This window comes from Aythya marila (assembly GCF_965140915.1).
Source record: "Aythya marila genome assembly, chromosome: 3".
In the NCBI taxonomy this organism is placed as follows: Eukaryota; Metazoa; Chordata; class Aves; order Anseriformes; family Anatidae; genus Aythya; species Aythya marila.
In genome coordinates this window covers 15,225,922-15,247,337 of record NC_139044.1, presented here as the reverse complement: position 1 = coordinate 15,247,337, position 21,416 = coordinate 15,225,922, and the positions used below count along the sequence as shown (strand labels likewise).

Genomic DNA, 21,416 nt, shown 5'->3' with positions numbered 1-21,416 from the left:
GCTCTACCTGTGCTCCCCAAAGCTAGAAGTCTACCAGCTAGCAATCTATTGCAAATTCTTGCAAAGGATTCAGTCTTGCTAATACTTGTTATATTGGGTTTCAGTCTTGCTAATACTTCTCATACTTGTAAAATAAGTCAACCGGTGTAAACATGCAAACTTTCCAACTTTTTAAAAAATACAATAGGAGAAGCCCTCTCCTTTGAAAACCTAAAGTCCTTCTACTCACACTTCCTGGAAATAAGTTCTTCGTGGTTCCTGTGGATGACTCAACACTGACACAATGAAGGTGAACAACTTTGAAAAGTACTTGATGATAACATACACAAGGCTGTACAAAGGTTTACATGCTGAAGACCAAATGGATAGGCTACTTCCTTGAGAAAAAGGATTTTTATTGCATGAGTACAAACCATACCCAGTAGTGTCCTTCACATTAAGGGACCAAAGAAACCAACACACACAGAAACCTGACCTTGACACTTTCATTCCATAGTATTACACTCTGAGGGAAAGCATTGGGAAAGGAACTAAAATGGGACAAGCTACTTTCCCATTTGTAGCAAAATCTAAATTGATGTGTACTCACTTTTTCACTACATTAAATACATCTGCAGAATTACAAACAGGATAATCATAAGAGAAATAAAAGCCCTATTGATACTGTTTTTTCATGTGTTGAAAAAACAATCACAAGCAATTACAACAGAAGTGTGGAGAGAGGAAATAAAAAAGCAATTAACAAACATAGTTGGAATAATTTCATTCCCAATAAACTGATACAGTGAAAAGCAAATGATTGATTTTTGGGAATATCTACCCAGTCTTGAGATTTCTCTCTTTTTCACCTACTTGCAATGATGAATATCAATATCTCTATCCATTGCAGCTACAAAGCACAAAGTTACAAATACACATACAGTGTATACACATACAACACAGTGTTTTATGACTAGAATCAGTATTTTTCTAATATTACTTTTTGAATATAGCAGCTTGCAGACCTAGGACCAGCAAATAAACTGCATCAAAGCCTCAATTCCTACTCATAGAGTAGGAATTGAGTAGGAGATTCACTCCTTTAACAAAGCAGCTACCACAATAAGTCATACTGTATGGTATCAATACAAACTCTAAGATGTTTTATAGGGCTGTACATTCCAGACTTGCACATGAAGCATCTTATATTTAAATAAAATTAGTTGTACCATTACACATGTTGTTAATAATCATAAATACTGAGTAGTACATCTTTCAGCAGTGTTTGTACAAAAAACACAGTGTTTGTATAGAACTAATCCTACCACTATGATCTAAAAATCAATAGTCATGTTAAAAGTCAGGTGGTCTGGTGTTCATATCAAATTGGTATCAGACTCAACTGTGTATTTGTATTATTCATTTCAATTATAATTATGTATACCCCGTAATTTCTATGAATAGTAATATAACTTAAACATTTAAAATTATTATTATTTTTTAAAGTAAAATTAAATTCAAGAATGTTAAATAAAATATTCAAAATAGCGGGGTCATGTTTATTTTTTTTTTTTTTTATATGTATGGAGCTGTTAAAAACAACCATTTTAAAGCTGACCAACACCTTCTACTCATACATTTATGCCCTTTTTTGATAAGCAGTGGCATTTTTGCCTCTTGCAATAAGCTTTATAAATTCATCAGGGAAAGGCCTAAAAATAAATTATTCCTTTGTCTTTGGTCCAAGACATCCCATGTCTAGCCAGTTACGAAATATTAATAACTTCAAATTTGGCAGACTACTAAACTAGACATGAAATAATAATTTATGATTGTCACATATAAATTTAAGGCCCTTCACAGATTCAATTTACAAGAGAAATAATGGTAAATTTGGCAGTTCTTTACCTCCAAAGTCTGGCTTCTCATCCTGAATAAAGCTTACGTGTCATAGGAAGAGTTTATTATGTGCCAAATACTAGATGTTATGTTTGGCATACAAGATATTTAAGGGCTTAATCCCTTCTACTCATTTGTATATCAAATGTACATTAAATGGATATAGAACAACACAGATATTTCTTATCTATAAGGAAACTTAAGTGTATTCTAGGAAATATGAATGAGGTCTGCCTATGAGAATATAACATCAATTATAACCTATATAAAATTTAACATCAGTAATGAATTACCATTGATCTTCGCATACATATATAAGGAGGGCCATAAGTCGTCAGATGAAAGTGTCACTGACAAAAACACCACTGTTATGTGAAAGAAATGCCACACTTTATTCTCTGAGTGTATCTCTTTGGCATCTGTTAATATTTAGAACATTTTGGTAAAAATGTACCCTTCACATAAACTTATGATCAATGAAGGGAAACATTTTTAAAACAGATTATGAGACTTTACCAATTTTCACTGAAGTCTGTCAAAAAATCTCATTGGTTAGACCAAGATACATCTTTAACTTCTTTCCAAACAGAGCAAACTAAGCTACCTAAAGAACAAATTATCAAAAAATTATTTTTATTTTTTTTTTTGATCTCCTGCCAGCTGGGGAAATACTTTATACTACATATAACTTTCCACGGACTTTAAAAACAACACTGACAGACACATCTCTTATGTTAACTTAAAAACAAGAGTGACTTTGTGAGAAACAGTAGTTTCACTGTTGTGAATGTAATTTTAATTAGAATCACTATTATTTGCATTTTAGTATTATATATCTATTCATCATTAGCTACAGATACAGAAATTATTAAAAGGTTGAGATTAGATTTTCAGTCCTACTTTGCAATATATTGAATGCTACTAAATTTTTTTTTGGATACACCAAAACCAATGAAGAATGAAGCAGAATATAGAATAGAATACTGCCATGCCAATTAAGTGTTTTTTGTTGTTGTTGTTGTTGTTGTTGTTTTTTTTTGTTTTTTTTTTTTTTTTTCCCTTTGATTTTTTGATTTTAATGTCATAATGTCATAAGGTTCAAATGCTTCCCTTGGACATGCTCAATTTATATGGCTAATTACGCCAGTCAAGTAAACAGTGCTGGAAAAGCCGGATGCTCTGCATACCACAGCTTCATCTTAAAAGTTGCTTCATGCAGCCAGAGATTTCATTCTGTATTTACTACTAAATCAAATAAAATGCACAAAGGCAGGAATACCATCTCTGAACATTTGAAATGAAGCTATCCTGAAGTGATATGTCTATACATGAAACTCTTTAATCAGCAAATTCACAAAATGAATGCATCCATCTATAAAAACCCAGGTAGTTTTGTGCACTCATTTTACAGTTCAATTCTATGCCTTCTTTCTAATGAATCTACTCTGTCCATTGTCTTGAATTATGACAATAAACTGAAAACAAAATAGATTAAATCTTATGTCTCCAAATGTATGAAATCCTATATAAACCAATTAAATGCTATACTAGAAGGTTTTTCAGTTACTATCATCTGTAGAATATGAACTAAAACACTTGCATCATTTCTGGTGTTTTACAATGAGTAAGAATTCATTCAATGAGTAGATTTTACTGTCATCTCTAAAATTACTTTTAGAGAAAATATTGCACATAATAGAAAAAATATTTAAAAAGGACAAGTTTTTACTGCATGAATGTATACAGCTCTTTGGCGAAGTAGGGACAGTTCAAATAGGTCTTCATGACTTTTTATTCTTTAAACAAACAATTTTTTTTTCCTCTCTGATATTTCTGATAAATATCAGAAGTAGATGCATACAGGGAAAAAATATAATTATAAAAAAAATATAATCTACTTTATTAAGAGACCTGGAATGCTATAGAAACAGTAATTCTCTCTTAAAAAAAAAAAATAATAATATATATATATTGAAACGACTCAGTTAAGGAATCCTGCTCTCACTAAGACAGAATGAGTTTCAATATAAACTTTAGGGAAAGTCAATGAGCACATGCCTATGCTCAATATGTACTTTATGAAAATCTTGACATTTCATTTGAAATTACAGTTTCGGTTTTCTTTTCTTCCTTTTCCATCAGGCTCAGTGTAATATCCAACACATTGATAACAAAGATAAAAAAGGTAAACAAAAAGATAAGACATGCTCCCATTGTGTTCTTAAGACTTCACATATAATACACAACATTGAAAAGAACTATTTTCCTTCACATATTTTTCTTTGTAAACGGACCTACAAAAGATGAATTTTAAGTTTCATACAGATAACTTCAAAAAAATCAATTTGATTAAAAAGTAACTATTATACTATCCCTTCTACTCTCACTTTACACCAAATTCCTAATTCCTCTTTCCTAAATAATATCACTTCCTTGCAAAATAACATCATATTCTTCCTTTTAAAATAAAAATAATAATAATTAAAACAAAAATAAAAATCAAACTATATGTATCTCAGGTTGGTCTGTTGTAAATTGAAAAAACTTTTTTTTTTTTTTTTTTAAATGGTGTCTTTTGGCAATACCTCAGGAGAACTGTACTCCATGTATCTTTAGTCCAAGTTTTCCTGTAAGAAATACAATCCTCTGTCAGACATATCACCCATGAGGTACTTCGCTCCTGATTAAGCTACATGACACATTAGACACATCTGTCGGGAATCAGACTTGAATCTGTCAGTAGAAAGACCTGAGGGTTCTGGTGGATGAAAAGCTCAACATGAGCCAGCAGTGTGTGCTTGCAGCCCTGAAGGCCAACGGCATCCTGGGCTGCATTAACAGAGCAATGGCCAGCAGGTCAAGGGAGGCGATTGTCCCCCTCTGCTCTGCCCTTGTGAGGCCCCACGTGGAGTTCTGCATCCAGAGCCCCCAGAACAAGACAGATGTGGACCTGTTACTGTGGGTCCAAAGGAGGGCCACAAAGCTGATCTGTGAGGGCTGGGAGGGCTAGAGCACCTCTCCTATGAAGAAAGGCTGAGAGAGCTGGGGATGTTCAGCCTGGAGAAGAGAAGGCCCGGAGGCCTTCTCTGGAGAGACCTCATTGTGGCCTTTCAATACTTTAAAGGGGGCTTACTTAAAATAAAAATAAAAAAAAAAAAAATGAAGAGCAACTTTTTGCTTAGGCAGATAATACTCAGACAAGGCTGGAGGGAGGTGATTCTATATTAAAAGAGTGAAGATTTAGATTAGATGTGAGGAGGAAATTCTTCATCCAGGGTGTGATGAGGCACTGGAACAGATTGCCCAGAGAAGCTGTGGATGCCCCATCCCTGGAGGTGTTCAGGGCCAGGTTGGATGGGGCTTTGAGCAACTCTGAGCAGGTTGGTATCCCTGATGATTGTTAAGGTCCCTTCCAACACAAGCCATTCTATAATTTTATGAATCACAGGTGCAGTGGTCCATACTACAAGTGACCATAAAGAAGAATGAATGGAGGTATTACCTCTGGCATAATTTCAGTGGTATCTCAATGTCATCTTTGCTTTAAAACGTTTCAATTGTTAGAAGAAAAATGAACAGATAACTATATACCTCTGCTGTTTTGTCCATTTGAAATTATTAATACAAGTAGTCAATATTGTTTAACACTCAGAATTTTCTGAATGAATTCCACAGGAATCCGCTATTGTTCCTGTGACATCTGCAGGAATGTAGCATAATTTAATATTTTAAAATGGTTGCTTTGATCTTGGGAAGTCAGATGTACCCTCAGTTTTGCTTTGTATGTTTTTTCAGTTTGCAACATTTAACAGTGGAAGCCTGAAAGAAAACTCACAGCTTAAAAAAAAATCTACTAAAACAAAACAAAATTTCCAATCAAAGAAACAAACAATCAAACAAACAAAACTCAAAGAGAAACAAAATCCTTCTTTACAGCCTGCAAACTTCCTTCAATATTTATTCAATGGGCTCCCAAACAGGAAATCAGCATATGAACATCAGTGTTGTTATTTCAATCTATGGAACCTATCATTCACGAGTTTTGTTTGTTTGTTTGTTTGTTTGTTGTTTTTTTTTTTTTTTTTTTTTTTTTTCCTATAGCACTCCTTCATCCTTTATCAGACAAGGAAAAAGATGCCAGAAACACATGGCTCATTTAGAAGAATGCCCCTGCTCTCTGTCAGTTCTGAAGGTTCTCTCAAAAGGTTCTCTCTCTATATATCAATTTATCTAATACTCTATTAAAAATACACAGAAATACAGATCAATACCAATATCATAGCTCATCCTCCTCTTTAGTTCAGGAATTTGTAGGTAAAAAGGAGCAGAACAAACAAACAAGCTTCAGAAGTTTATCTTCTGTTTTCTTGTTTATGCAGGGTTATAACAGTTGCATAAATTAAAAATGCTTTCTCTTAACATGACTAAACACATGCTGTGGCTCTTTCAAACTTTAAATGAGACTTCACATTACCTACATTGAATAAAGGAGAATTCAGTAACCATATTAGCAGAGACAATTACTAAAATGAATTTTGCAATGAATATAGAATGTATAGTTTCAACATATAAAGCTAGAAAGATGCTAAGATATTATCTTTTTGTTCACCTTATATTTGGAAGTATTTCCAGAGAAATATGCAATGAGTGTTCCATTCTGGCTGTTGTCATCACCTCAGCATGAATAATGCTGAGGTGATGCACTGAATAATTCTGAGAAAGTGACCCACTACATGTATTTACTATGTCCCTTTGCCTGTATTTAATTTAGGGCTCCATTTATTACTGTCTTTGTCATTTTTTGCTGGACCAGACCATCTTGAAAGTCTTTTCCAACCTTTATGATTCTATCATTCTATGATTAAGCAGATATCCAATATTTTGCTTGTCACACTTGTTCTTCAATAGTAGAAAAGCATAAATAACAAGATAAATGTGGGCATGCAGTACTGATACTACTGTTTTAGTTCAGCAGTGCAGGCAAAAATAATTTAAGAATAAAAGAAGTTAAGGTATTCACGCACCATGACTGAAGGTGTTAAGATATGAGTAAGCCATACTCAGCCAAAGTGACCGTAGGCCACCTGGAAATACTTGCAAATTTGGCATAATATTGTTTGTGAAATATAAATTATGATTTTAAAAATATAGGGTCTTTAAAATGCAGCTATTTAGTGCTCAAAAATACCCCCCCCCCAAAAAAAAAAAGTAAAAAGATGCAAATCAGATCAATGACTGATCAAATCAGTTAGCATTTTTTCTCTCTTATACTAATAAATTTCAAAATGATTTCCAACCACAACTAGATATTGTGAGCAAGAACAAAACATAGTAATTACTTATGTCAAATAAATATGTGGAGATCAATTTATTTTCATTCAGGTTATTTCTTGCTTTAAATCTTAATTATTGCATTGAAGTATGCGGAATTATTTATGAAATAGGGCCCTAATGTGAAAAGGCCTATTTTTTTTGTTTGTTTCCTCTCTGTCATTCGTGAGGGTAATACCATAAAATCACAATACCAGTAATAATTTTAGCTATTAACAAGCTTTCCACATATGAAGTACTATTTCTATTTTATTTTATTTTACAGATGGAGAAAATGTACAATTCTTATATACTCCCTAAACAAAAACAAACAAAAACAGACCAAAAAGAAAAACTCTCCCAGGGGGGATGTTAACAAGCCAGCCATCTAGAGTCAGAACATTTTGCATGCAGCTACTTCCAGCTATCCAGAAGAGAAATAAAACAGGTAGGTGATTATTAAAGCTTAAGAATTACATGATTGTCACCAGGCAACAGAACCGATCCTGAAAGCAAGGGGACAGTTTCACTGTCCTCATGGCTTTGACCATTAGTCCTGCCTTCTCCAGTACTATTACACATGCCTAACTAATCTGAATCCCACACAGCACAGTGGCTTCAGCAGAACAGGCAGACCAGCAATCCCTCTACAGAGAACAAGCTCACGCTGACTGTGCTCACACCAGAAGGTGGAATGGATATTTTATTCTCTTAAAGAACTGAATCCCATTTCCCCTATACTGAAAAAATCATCACTGTTTCTGACCATGCTTTAAAATCATAGAATGTCTTGGACCTTAAAGACCATTTAGTTCCACCACCCCACCATAGGCAGGGATGCCAACCACTAGATCAGGTTGCCCAGGGCCTCATCTAACTGGCCTTGAACACCTCCAGGGATGGGGCATCCACAGCTTCTCTGGGCAACCTGTGCCCACCACCTCACCACACTCTGAGAGAAGAATTTCCTCCTAACATCTAATCCATACTCTTCTCTACTCTTTTAGTTTAAAACAGTGCTCCAGCCCTCTGATCACCTTTGTGCCCCTCCTCTGAACCCACTGTAACAGACCGTCTTGTGCTGTGGCCTCCAGACCTGGACGCAGCACTCCAAATGGGGTCTCACAAGGGCAGAGCAGAGGGGGACAATCACCTCCCTTGACCTGCTGGTCATTGCTCTGTTGATGCAGCTCAGGATGCAGTTGGCCTTCAGGGCTGCAAGCACACACTGCTGGTTCATGTTGAGCTTTTCATCCACCAGAATCCGCAAGTCCTTCTCCACAGTTGTCTGAGATTGCGCCGACCCAGGTGCAGCACCTTGCACTTAGACTTGTTAAACCTCATTAGGTTCCCATGGGCCCACTTATCTAGCTTGTTCATTCCCTTTGGATGGCATACTTTCCTTCTTTCGTATTGACTACACCACTCAGCTTGATATCATCTTCAAACTTGCAGAGGGTGAAGTCAATCCCATTGTCTATGTCATTGATAAAGATATTAAGCAGCAGTGGTCCCAAGACAGACCTCTGAGAGACACTGCTTGTCACTGGCCTCCACTTGGACATAGAGCCCTTGACCACAACTCTGTGTGTGGCCTTCAAAACAATTCCTTATCCTCTGAATGGTCCATCCTTCAAATCCATCTCTCTCCAATTTGGACATTAGGATGTCACGTGGGACCATGAAGAGTCTGTCACTGTAATCTGTGAGGAGCCAGCTTTTACTGCAAAGCTTATTAATTTGCACCTTCCAGAGCAAGAAGAGGGAGGTGAAGGAATGCAGAGCTTCTTAATTTCAGTCAAATATACATATAAGTTTCATCCAGGTGTTCAAACATTGCAGAATTGAGATTTAAGCATCAAAACTTTTGTAAGCACTCACTAAAAAGGTTTAAGGAACTTTTACCTCACAACTTCCAAAATCCCAAGGCATCTCTATAGATAGAAACCAACTGACTTACAGATTTGAGGATCAGTTTTGGATTTTAGTGGGATTTAGGTCACTAACATATTTTCAATAGATTCGTAATAGTTTTTTTAATGCAGCTATAAATGAAATACAATTAAAAATATGTGTGTGAGAAAGCAGCAGCAGGACTAGAAGACCAAGGGTTAAAAGAAAGCCCTGCCCTGTTAGTATAGCATGCCGTTTCTGGGGCACTGCTCCCAGAACACCACTCACAGCTGCAAAACTGAGAAATAAGCTATTTCTGCTAAGAGGAGAAAGCCTGCACTCTGGCAGGAACACAGCACAGACAATTCCCAGCAGAAGACTACATTCCGACCACAGGAGGAAGGTAATGCAGTAGCAGTGCATCACGTGCCATGCGCTTTACCACTAGCCAAGCAAGGAAAGGGAGACATATTTTTCAAACATATCTTTCAAGTGAATAAATAAAGAAACATGCCAAAGAGCTGCAGATACTGCAGACTCAAATACAAGTATAAAGAATCAGTCTAAAGACTACTTTGCTATTGTCAGACTAGTGGAACCTAAGAGATGTAGCAAAACTTCACAGACAGCATCCTCTAGTCTTTCTATTGAGTACAGGAAATCCAGGAGAGATACTTAGACGTTTTGAGGAATACGTAGATATTCATCATATTTGCTCACCAAGTGAGCAAATTAAATCTTTAGGAGAATGAGTGTGGTCTGATAAAATAATTTACTTATATATTTTGCTAAACAAAACAAAACAAAAAACTTCCCTCTCAGACTCTTGCATAAAGTTTCAGATATTTGAATTCCTTGAATAGTTTTGACTGCAAATTAGCAAAGTCCAGGTTAAGTCCACAATGGTGAACCTCCAGTGTTTTAAAAAGAAGCCCAATGTTTCTCCTAAATAATGATCTCTGAATTTGACTGAAATGAAGTGGAAACTAAGAAAAATAAGATAATAAACATCAACAATAAAATTTTAACTCACAAAAACCCATTCTCTACTACCAACAAAATACTTCAGAGATTATATTCAGCTTTATTTCAGGCTCCTCTTAAAATATAAATTGATAATAAGTAAGTAGATTTCTATAAGCACTGACTCAAAGATTCACAGTAATCTGCTATTTTATTTATTTATTTATTTATTTTTTTGTCAGCCCCCGAGTAGTCTGAGATTGAGGAACTGGAATTTGTCATTCCTAAGATCATTTGAACATTAATTCTGTGATTCCCTACTACTTTTGACATATGTACTGTTATGATGCTTGCAAAAGATCTGAGAAAGCAAAAAAGTACAATTCCGGGTTTGGGTAACACTTAGAAGAGGACATTAAAATAAATAGAAATGAACAAGAACAGTCTTGTGGGAAAAGCTAATGCTAAGAAAGCTTTCTGGAGAAGAAAAAAAAAAAGGCAAAGTTAACTGCAACAATAAGGATAAGCTTTCAAGGCCAAGGTATAAAACTTAATAATATAAAGCTAACAGCACAAATATAGATGTTTGCATGTAGCTCTTTGTCTACAAGCAGAAAATTTGCAGCATAACTTTTGTAGCCATGGCTGTAAAAGCCATCAATGAATTCAAGAGACAGCGGGCATTTCAGTAATGCTGGGAGTGGAGAAGAATTAAAGACAACCTTGGTTAGTAGGCCTCTGAGATTAATATAAGTTTATAGCACAAGGTTTTTGAGTTGTGCTAGATCTCACAACCTGGTAATCCCTTATATGCTCATGGTTGATAAAGATTCTAGGTTGTCAAAGGGCAATATTTTGACATGGTCTGCTTACAGTAATGATTTCTTTTTCTTACCAGTATAGATCATTCCTCCTTACATCTTTTAAATAGACCCTTTTAAACATTAACCTTCAGTTAGTTTAATTATATTATGTGCTGTTCCATATCAATACAAAAACATTTAAAAATGAGAACCTGGCTGATCCTCATAAGCATGCTGTATTGATACACAAGAATATAGAAATCTGCAGCTGCAGTTTCCAATCTTCCTGAGTCCCCCCAGAATGTCCAATATATGCACTGCTGTGCACAGAGATGGCTTACATTCATCTGTACCTAAGAGACTATCAGAAAGCAGAGATCAAAGATACATTGCTACTTTGATAAATAAAGAACTGATGTAGGGCTTTCACAGCTCACAGAACTAGTTGTAGTGGCTGTCAAAGGATAGATTTTCCCTACTTGCATTCCTTATTGTTTCCTACACTTTCTTGAGGGTCATCCTATTTTCAGAGGAAGCTTGTACAATGAAGAAAACTAGTTTAAAAAAGCATCCCCCAGCTTTTTTGGCTTTCAAATATGTTTATGAAAATAAAATCTTTTACAAATTGCCATGTAAGAACTCATAAAATACAGAACATTCCTTGGCAAAGCGGTATTTCAAAGTATGTTATTATTCTATGCATATAAATTACATGAGAGCTTTAATGCCGAAACCTGACCTTTTCAAAGGACATGGATGGATTAATTTTGAAAGATATAACCTCCCCACTTCCAGATTTACTTCACTTCAGATGAATGAAGTACACACATTTTCTAACTCCAAAAATCACACACAATATTTAGTGGTTGCCTTCTCAATAAACTACATCTCCTTAACATTGAAATGCCTCCTTACACGTTAACACACCAGCTTCTCTGCTTGTTTTCACAACAGAACATTTATTAGTCTTCTGTCCTCTGATTCTGCTCTCCTCAGGAGAGGTCCCGGAGCCCACAAATGTCTAGGTCATATTTACTAGACATTTCCCAGGAGTCAGCATGTAACAGATAAAAATACTGTAATTTAATAATTTAAAAATGACTGTATGCATATATATTTTCTGTATTTATATATAGTATTTCTGAATGCATTTTATTTATATATAATATATATTTATTTACAATAGTGAAGTGTTACATCTTTCTAGGCATTATCTATTTTTCATATTCAAAATGAAAAGTAGCAGTTTCATTCAATCTATAGATTCCATGGTTTTAGCCATCAATGATGGGGAGTTTTATATTGCATTGAAATATTTTCATCAAAAATAAAGAAATAAAAATAAAAACATTTTGGCTTCTCTAGTTGAAAACAAAACGTCTGAAAGTTCTGAATGGAGCTTCTTCTCCAGATCCAGAACAAATTGTTTCAACACATACACATATAGTATATCTAAACACAGTAATGGCATGTAATTTACCATTTGGGGGGGGGGGAAGCAGAGAAAGGATGGAGCATTCACTGCCAGCATTCGGTGTTCTGACATTTCAGATATACAATTATGTCCACATTCTCTAAAGATCAGGATCATTATAAGATCAAATATATACGATTAAGGTAAAATCTTTCTATTCTACGTGGTGATGAGCAACTTAAAAAGATCAGTTTGGGCTTCAGGTCTGTACAAGTGTTCCAAATTTCAGCACTTCACTGAGCCAGGACTTTCTACAAACCCAAATACAAGTAATACAACGTTTTGTTTTTAAACTAATACAGATGAAACATACAGTAATTAACTTAGTTTATGGAAGCTGTTAGCCTTCCATAATCGAGATAACCATGACTGATGACTTTTGAGATTCAAACAACCTCCCCATACACATTTTAATAATCTCATATATTACTGATAACCTGCATGACACTACTAGCAGTCATGGAACAATACATGTAATAGCCAAACTAAACCTATACATGCCTAAATAGTGGCAAAGATTTTACTCAGGACACTTATTTAATTTTACTTAGCTGGGCAACACAGCTGTCTAGTTAACTTTGCAGTAAATCATGGTAATGATTTTGACATAGATTTTCCAACTTTCAATTGATGACAACACCCATTGATCACACACCCTTTAAAATGTAAGAAGAAAGCTGTTTCTAAAGCAGCTTTAGAAAATCTTAAACCCTCAGAGCATCACAAATTATTTGCATCATGTGAGAAAAAGATGTAATTAAAGGTTACGTTTAATAAAATTAAGCTATTTTCAGTGGGGATTTGATTCTCACTTGTTTTCCTCCATTTCATCATTCCTTAAACTTAAACCACATTTTGTTCAACTCTATGAAAGATGTTAAAATGAAGATAATTTAGTCATCCCAAAGTATTACTTCAAAATACATTGATTCTCCTTTTGCAAAACTATGGGCTCTCTAAACAGTCTAGCTTTTCAAGGAGGTGCTCTCTTCCTTTCTTCATGTTACATCTCAGAGGTTTTGGGAAAGAGGTATTTAAACCAAGATCATTCAAGTTACTACTTGAAAGTGCACATGCAGCTTTAAGAGATAGTGTATATTTTAGGGGAAACTATACATTTCTTTATCTCTGTTTTACCCTTCTCAACAATCTGTACAGTGAGATGTAGATCTCCCATGCCTTGGTTCATCAGTGTGTAAAACTGAGAAAATTATATATGTCTCCTATGTATACTAGGGTTTGCACCTTCAATGTTTAAATTCCTGTATTAAGTATCAATGCAAAGATTTAATGGAATACTGTTATTGTTAGTCTACTTTTGACTTTAAAAAAATTTGTCAGCATGGATCTAATGAAAATGTAGATTTCCCTGAGAACTAATATCATAGAAACAGCTATTTTATTTTTTAATATGTTTCTATGCATTTTTTCTCAATGAAGTTATATCAGGAAGTAAATGCTTATGTCACATATCAGCATTTAGGATAGTTAACTATGGTTAAGTGTACGCATGCTTATACAAAGTCAATGAAAAATGGCTGAAGCATTATTTAAAGTTATCAAATTCCTCATCCTAGGAGATGGATAATTTGAGTCTGAAATGTTTTGGAATACTATTTTACTACGAGTCTGTTCTATTAAATGGATTACCAGGTCAACAAAAAAACAACCACTACCCACGCACACACATAGATCTGTGGTGGAGAAGATAATCTTATTTCAGACAAGATGATATTAGAAAACTTTCTCATTGGTCATATCATATCTAAAAATAAGATATACTCAAAAGGCTCCATAAGACATCCAGGCTATCAAATAACATAAGATTTTCATTTGTAGACGAAAACAAAACTCTTAATCATTCATAAATGTTCAAAGTGGTAGCAGACCAAAGTAAACTATGGCAAAAAGTTTGGGGAACAAAAAATATAGGATATTTTGTATATGAAAGTGACAATGTTATACTTTACAGGATTAAAGAATACTCTTTACAAAACTCATTGAATGCTATTGTTCTTTTAAAGTTGTTCAAATAAATGAAGAGAAGCCTCACATGTTAGTTAAACAACTGCACAGAGGATTGAGCTCTACTGAAACACAAGTTAGAGATTCTCAGACATAATTTGCTCAGGCCTCACTGTTTGGTGAGCAGGCATCCCACTGTGTCACAAGTCAAGCAAGTGGGGCAGTATGCCAGCTTGATTGAATAGAAAACTGTACTTGGAACCTGAGCAGAAAAAAAAAAATAATAAAAAAATAAAAAACAACAAAATATATGATCTCTGAAAGCAAGGTCTATGCAGGGAGATTACATAGTTGCAGTTTGCATCTGCAGGAAGAAAAGAAGAAAGGCCAAAGCTCAACTTGAGTTGACGCTGGCCAGTGTGGCATCAGACAAAAAAAAAAAAAAAAAAAAAAAATTAGCTTTTTTTAAAGTATGTCAAAATCAAGAGGAGGTCTAAGAAAAAACTTGGACTGATACTTGATGAAGATGGCCACCTAACAAGGGTGAGGAAAAAACAGAGGCATTTAATGCCTTTTTGTCTCAGTCTTAATATTAATGATGGATCTTGGGCTGCTCAGTCCTCTGAGTTGGGGGACCATGACTCACAGAGCAGTGATTTTCCACTTGTGGCGACTAAAATTTTAAGTTGTATCAGCTGAACATCCAGAAGTACATGGAGCCTGACAGGATTCACACCAGGGTACTGAGGGAGTAAGCAAACGTTATAGATGGACTCCTCTCAAAAAATTACCAAAGGTCTTGGGAGCATGGGGAGGTCCCCACTGACTGGAACTGAGCCAGTGTAATACAAGAAGGCAGAAGAAGGTCAGAAGAGAAGGGTGAGGAAACTGCAGACCTGTCAGTCTAACTACAGCACCTGGAAAAGTTATGGGATTATCCTGGATGCTACTAAAATGCATTTAAAGAACAAAGCTATTATCATGCATAGTCAGCATGGGTTCATTTTAATTTGTTCTCGTATGACAAGGTCACCTGCTTGGTGGATGAAGTGAAGGCAGTGCCTGTAATCTTTCTGGATTTTAGTAAGACATTTGATACTGTCTCTCACAACATCCTTCCTGGCAAATTGCCCAACTGTGAGATAAACGGGTTCTCGCTGTGTGAAGAGCTTGCTCACAATACTAAACTGGAAGATGCAGTTGACTCTCTGGAGGGATGAGAGCCCTTGCAGAGGGTTCTAGACGTTTTGGAGAATTGGACAATCATCAACAGCATGAAATGCAACAAAGGAGTGCTGCATCTGGGATGGAATAATGCCAGAGCCAGGTATAGATTAGTAGATGAGTATCTATATAGTTATAGAACAGCTCTGCAGAAAGGGATCTGGAGATGATGCTCAACAACAGGCTCAGTATGTCAGGAGTGTGCCCTGGCAGCCAAGAGGACAAAATGTGTTTTGGGGTGCATTAAACACAGCATAGCCAGCCACCAAAAGAAGTGATTGTCCTGCTATATTCAGCATTGGTGTTGCCTTGCCTTGAATATTGTGTGAAGCCCAGGGATCCACAAAAGAAAAAAGATGTTAAGATACTTGAAAATGTCCAGCGGAGGACAACAAAGCTGGTGAAAGGGATGGAAGACATGTCCTATGAGGTCAGGTTGCATTCACTTGGATTGTCTAGATTGGAGAAGAAGAGGCTAAGAGGTGACCTCATTGTTCTGTACAACAGGTCTCTTCTCCCTAGTAAGCAATGATAGAATACGAGGGAATGGGAAGAGGACAAAGGGGACATTCAGACTAGATGTTCGGAAAGATTTCTTTATCATGAAGGTCATCAAACAAAGGAATAGGTTTTATAGAGAGATGGTTGATGTCCTATGCCTGTCAGTGTTCACCAGGCATTTAGATAATTCCCTTAATTTCCTTTAACTTTTGGTTAGCTCTGAAGTGGTCTTGAGCTTGGACTCAGTAAAGTTTGTAGATTCCTTCCAACTGAACTATCCTAAAAGATTAACTAGATCTGTATGTCAGCTTCAGTTCTGAGTACTATTGAGTGAGATCTGCTCTACAGATAATCTTTATCCATTTATCTCAATTCAGAATATACTTTGAAGTATAACGTTTGGTCATCTCTTAGTGTGAAAAAAAGTAGTTTAGCATTAAGGTCATATGCAATTTATTCACATAATTATGTACATTGTAAACAGCTTCATTCCCAACATAATTGTTTATAATTCCTGAGAGAAGGGGGAATGGGAGTATTTTTTGTTTGTTTGTTAAAACACAGAATTAATTGTGCTGGTTATATATATATATATATTTAAGAATATTACATATTATAGCAATTACAAATATGACTTGAATTTTTTTCATATTAGCTTGTAAATATTTTATACTAAAAGTAATGCCAAATACATGCAAGCTTGCAGGAATAGGGCTTTACTTAGTTTTATTAGTATTGAGCTGGAAAATAGATTTCACAGTGAATCTAACTGAACATTGCTTTCTGAGTGAAGGTAAAAATAAAGTAAAGGGATTTTGTTAGGTGTTTGGCCTATTATCACTCTTTGTAAAAGTCTTTTTCCTGCAGTGCTATCTTCTTTCACATTAATTATGACTACTAAGGTCTGCTAGTACTTTGCACATAACATTCAAAATAATTTTAGACCAAGTTTTCAGCATGCCTCCACTAATTCAGGGAGATAAGGTTCCATACATATTTATATATTTATTTTTCTGTATTTGCAGTGAAACCATACAAAATATACGTATACTATCTTTAATATAATAACAAACTTTTTGGATTATTTGAGTGTGGAAAAAAGGAATGCTACTCACATTGGAGTACCTGAAGGAGCAGTGGGGTTGTTCTAACAACCAATGCAATTTTTAAACGATAATGAAGAATATGAACATCACAATGGGATTTGAATGTCAATTGCATTTTGCTCTTGGAAGCAGTTAAAAAACAAAATATATTTATAAAGAAAGGAAAATAGGAGAACATCTAAGAACACATATGGAATGAAAGAATTCCCTACCAGATGAAATCTAAATGACACTTTTAAAAAACAGGCTTTGTTTACTCGTCCTCTAAGGTTGAAATCTTAGAATCATATCCCAAGGATTACCCACAAGGATCATCATGACCAAGTCCTTGTTCCACATAGGACAACCTAAAAATTAAACCATATGTCTGACAGCATTGACTAAATGTTTGTTGAAATCTAGCAGGCTTGGTGCCATGACAATTTCCTTGGAGAACCTGTTCCAGTGCCTGATTACCATCTTGGCGAAGAAGCTTTTCCTACTACTTTTCTGAACCTCCCTTGATACAATAAAAAAGACAGAATAAGGACAGAACAGTGGAGGAGAAAGGGAAATTGTTTTGTTTGTTTTCTTTAACTTCTGTAAAAAAAAAAAAAAATCTATCAAAAACTAGAACAAGTTATATGAAATCTGAGAATCCATATCTTTAGGAAGTTGCTGTTTATTTTATTCTTCATTGTCAGTTGTCTCTAATTCTTGAATAACTGTAGAAAAACTGTACCTCAAAACAGTACTTTGTAATACACTAACACCTACCATATACAACTATTTATTGTATAATATAACACAAGCAATTATAACTTAGAGAAAATAATTTAGATGAAGTCAAGGAAAGCAAATCAATTTTTTTTCTAAATGCAAAATCAGCACCTTTATAGCAAAATTTGCTGTCAGAAATCATGTTTGTCAAAATTATGTTATCTCAGCTACACTATCAGATAAATATATTCTACATATGCTTTTCTGGCAAAAACAGGAACAGCAAACAAAGCATAGCACAAGCACATTAACATCCGCATTCAAACCTTAGCCTGTTATATTTAGATATTGTGGATTTGAGGGTAAAGTAGACATGGCACTTACATTAAGGCTCCTAATGCTTTGATTATAGTCTTCTGACAAAATTACAAACCTTAAAAATAAAGGTTAACTGCTGAAGCTGATGTTGAATACATTTTGAAAGTTTGCTCAAGTAAAGATGCAGCCTACAGTGAAGATAATGAAAATAGTTTTGCAGCATTCAACATAAAGTGATAAAGAAATGCTTAACAACTGCAACTCATCCATGATTTGGAACAAAAATTTAAGTTTGGCTTGGAGTGCTGTCAGTCTACGCATAGGATCCGAAATGGACTTTTTCCCACCAGAATGAAAAAAATCACTCATTTGACCCATCTAAAAATCCCAGAAGCACTTTGCAATAAACACACTATACCTGCATAATCTAAGAGTGTATTGCATGTTTCGAAGTGTGAGTCCTTCACACCGATGTGAACTAGCTGCTCAGAACTGTGTACATAAAAGAAAAGCATAGGATTCTCCCCTACCTCTGCATTATTACAAGTTTTTGGCTTTTCCTGTCAGTAATGATTAACAGAAACACACCATGGCTGTCAAAATACCTATTGTTGACTCGGCAGTGATCCTTCAGTATATTCATGGACTTCTGAATTCAAAGTAGGCAAAGTTTTTCAAACAACACTTTAACTTAAGGAAAAACAAATATTCAGGTCATCCAAAATGACTAATATATTTGTGATGAATTTGCTATTTGGAGAAAATCAGGAGACATTTTTGATTCTATGCATATTTGAACTTTAATTCATTTAGACTTACAACCATATGAAAGTAATATTTAAGGCACCATTATTATATTTCTTTGAGATGAATTATGACAAGTAGAGAGCATCTCCAACCATTGTTTACCAGAATTAAAATAATTTAAATCAAACCATTAGAAGAAAGAAAAAGCAGATATAGCAGCAAATCCTACGAAGCAAGTAAACGGCCTGGAACACAAGTCCTGTGAGGAGTGGCTGAGAGAACTGGGGTTGTTTAGTCTGGAGGAGGCTCAGGGGAGACCTTATTGCTCTCTACAGCTACCTGAAAGGAAGTGGTGGGGAGCTGGGGGTTAGCCTCTTCTCACATAACTATTGATAGGACAAGAGGGAATGGCCTCAAGTTGTGCCATCGGAGGTTTAGGTTGGAAATTAGGAGACATTTCTTCTCAGAAAGAGCAGTCAGGCATTAGAACGGGTTGTCCAGGGAGGTGGTGGAGTTACCATCTCTGGGAGTGATTAAGGAAAGGTTGGATGTGGTGCTTAGGTTTAGTATGTGATATTGGTGGTAGGGGGATGATTGGACCAGATGATCTTGGAGGTCCTTTCCAACCTTAATGATTTTATTGTTCTGTGAAATCCCAAATGCTACATTCTGGAAACAATGATAACAGTGGCAATTGTATCTGCAAACTGTGATGAATATTGGATTCACTCCGATGTTTTGTTTACTTTATCAAAATCTTTCATCTTTATTATTAGATGAATATGTCTCTAGCATGCTTTAAAAGTATCACAAGTGTACTGAGGATTACCCAGAGCACTCTAACTGAGCAATTAAGCTGTCAATTTTCAAGAAGGCTGTGATTTTACTGGAAATCTTGGGGTATTACCTAATTTTACCCATTCAGTAAATATGGGAGAAAAAAAATACAAGGTGCATATCACTAATGGGAAACTTATCCTTACTCAGGTGTTACACTAACCACAGAAGTTTGGTCAACAACTTCATAATGAGTGTGTAGCCTGGTTCTTATGAACACAAATGAGATCAGTTATAAGGAAGAAACAGTAACTTTTCTTAGATATTTTTGTAATTTTTAACTCCTCAGTAGGCCAGAGTCAGTTGAAGTGATTAAAGAGGTAGTGATATTCAACTAAAATCTCCAGTGTTGAGGCTGGGAATCTAAGAATACTTTACACATCAGAGATCATAAACTGTTCAAGAAGTACTGTTTTAGTTTGAAGGCTAGAGTTTGATTAGAAAGGTACTGTGTAGCAGATTTTTCTTAGTAAGCCACATATCATTTTTAGCTATGCTCAAGACACGATAAACATACCCTGGTCCAGAGAACAGGTCACTTAGTTCATCTTCTGTTTCATTTTAATTGTAAGTAAAGCAAACTCACTTAAACCTCCTCTCAAGGCAGTAAGTGATTTTTTTTTTTTTTTTAAATGCTTATATAAATCTTTTACTTCATCTTGAAAAGACTGCAGGACTTAAGAATTAGGAAATAGCAAATGAAAAGCTGCTTTGTGACTGGATTTCTGTTTTCTCATGCTTGAACATTACTGACTCAAGTCATGGTTAGACTTTCTGATCTTCCTCCTTATTTACAGGATAGATCCACTGAAAACATTAACAGTAGGCTCATGAAACACTTAGAAGCTAAAAAGAGGACTTCTAAGCACACATAATGAGCCAAGCTCCAAAGTCAGAACAGTCTTTCATATGTTTCCTCCCAATATTTACGGTTGGGTTTAGTTGCCTCCACTGATAATAGCCATGTCAGGAAGTACTGACATGCAACATCGAGTACAAAAGTTTAGATATTTTAGTCTCAGTCTTTCAAATAAACAAAATACCTTAAAATCAATTTGTTATTGAATCATATAAATGTGCATATATCATATCTTATATATATGTATATATATACACATATACACACACACACACAATGATCTGTGGTATAACCGGGATTAAAATTGAGGAAGTTAGTGAAGGTGCATATCTATTTTATTCAAAGGAGAGGACTCTCCCTCTCTCCTCAGAGCTTGGGTACACAGCACTGTACAGCTCGCACTTCTCTCTCTTAAGGGAAGACTACACTTCCACTCAGATTCATTTGTACTTATGATTTAACTAAATTAAAAAGAGTAAACTAAAATGTAAACTGCTACTGACCTTGTAAAACCATGTTTTCTGTGTCTACAGCTAAGAACTGCAATTGTTGTAGAAACCTAAATTGAGATTCTATAATTACTGTTACACACCTTTTCTTTCCAACAGGAAAGAATGAGAGAAAGCTGTAAATTGTGAGGCTAAATTAGACACTTTCACAATCTCACTTGCTGTAAAAAGAAACCAACACAATTCAGCAAAGAACTTCAAAACAGAACTTCAGGCATCAGAGTAGCTAGATCATGATTTCAGTGGAAGATGAAAAAAGCAGTGTTTGGATCTATTTTGGGTCAAATTTGAAAAAGTTCAGATACTGATATGACAGGACCTGTTAAGCTG

At 35.2% G+C, this 21,416-nt stretch overlaps 1 protein-coding gene across 1 annotated transcript in view; it reads right to left on the bottom strand.

Annotated features, from left to right (window-relative positions):
• The window catches only part of NRXN1 (neurexin 1), a 715,037-nt gene that overhangs the window by 447,787 nt on the left and 245,834 nt on the right, over positions 1 to 21,416 (bottom strand). The gene's annotated exons all lie outside the window — the stretch shown is intronic.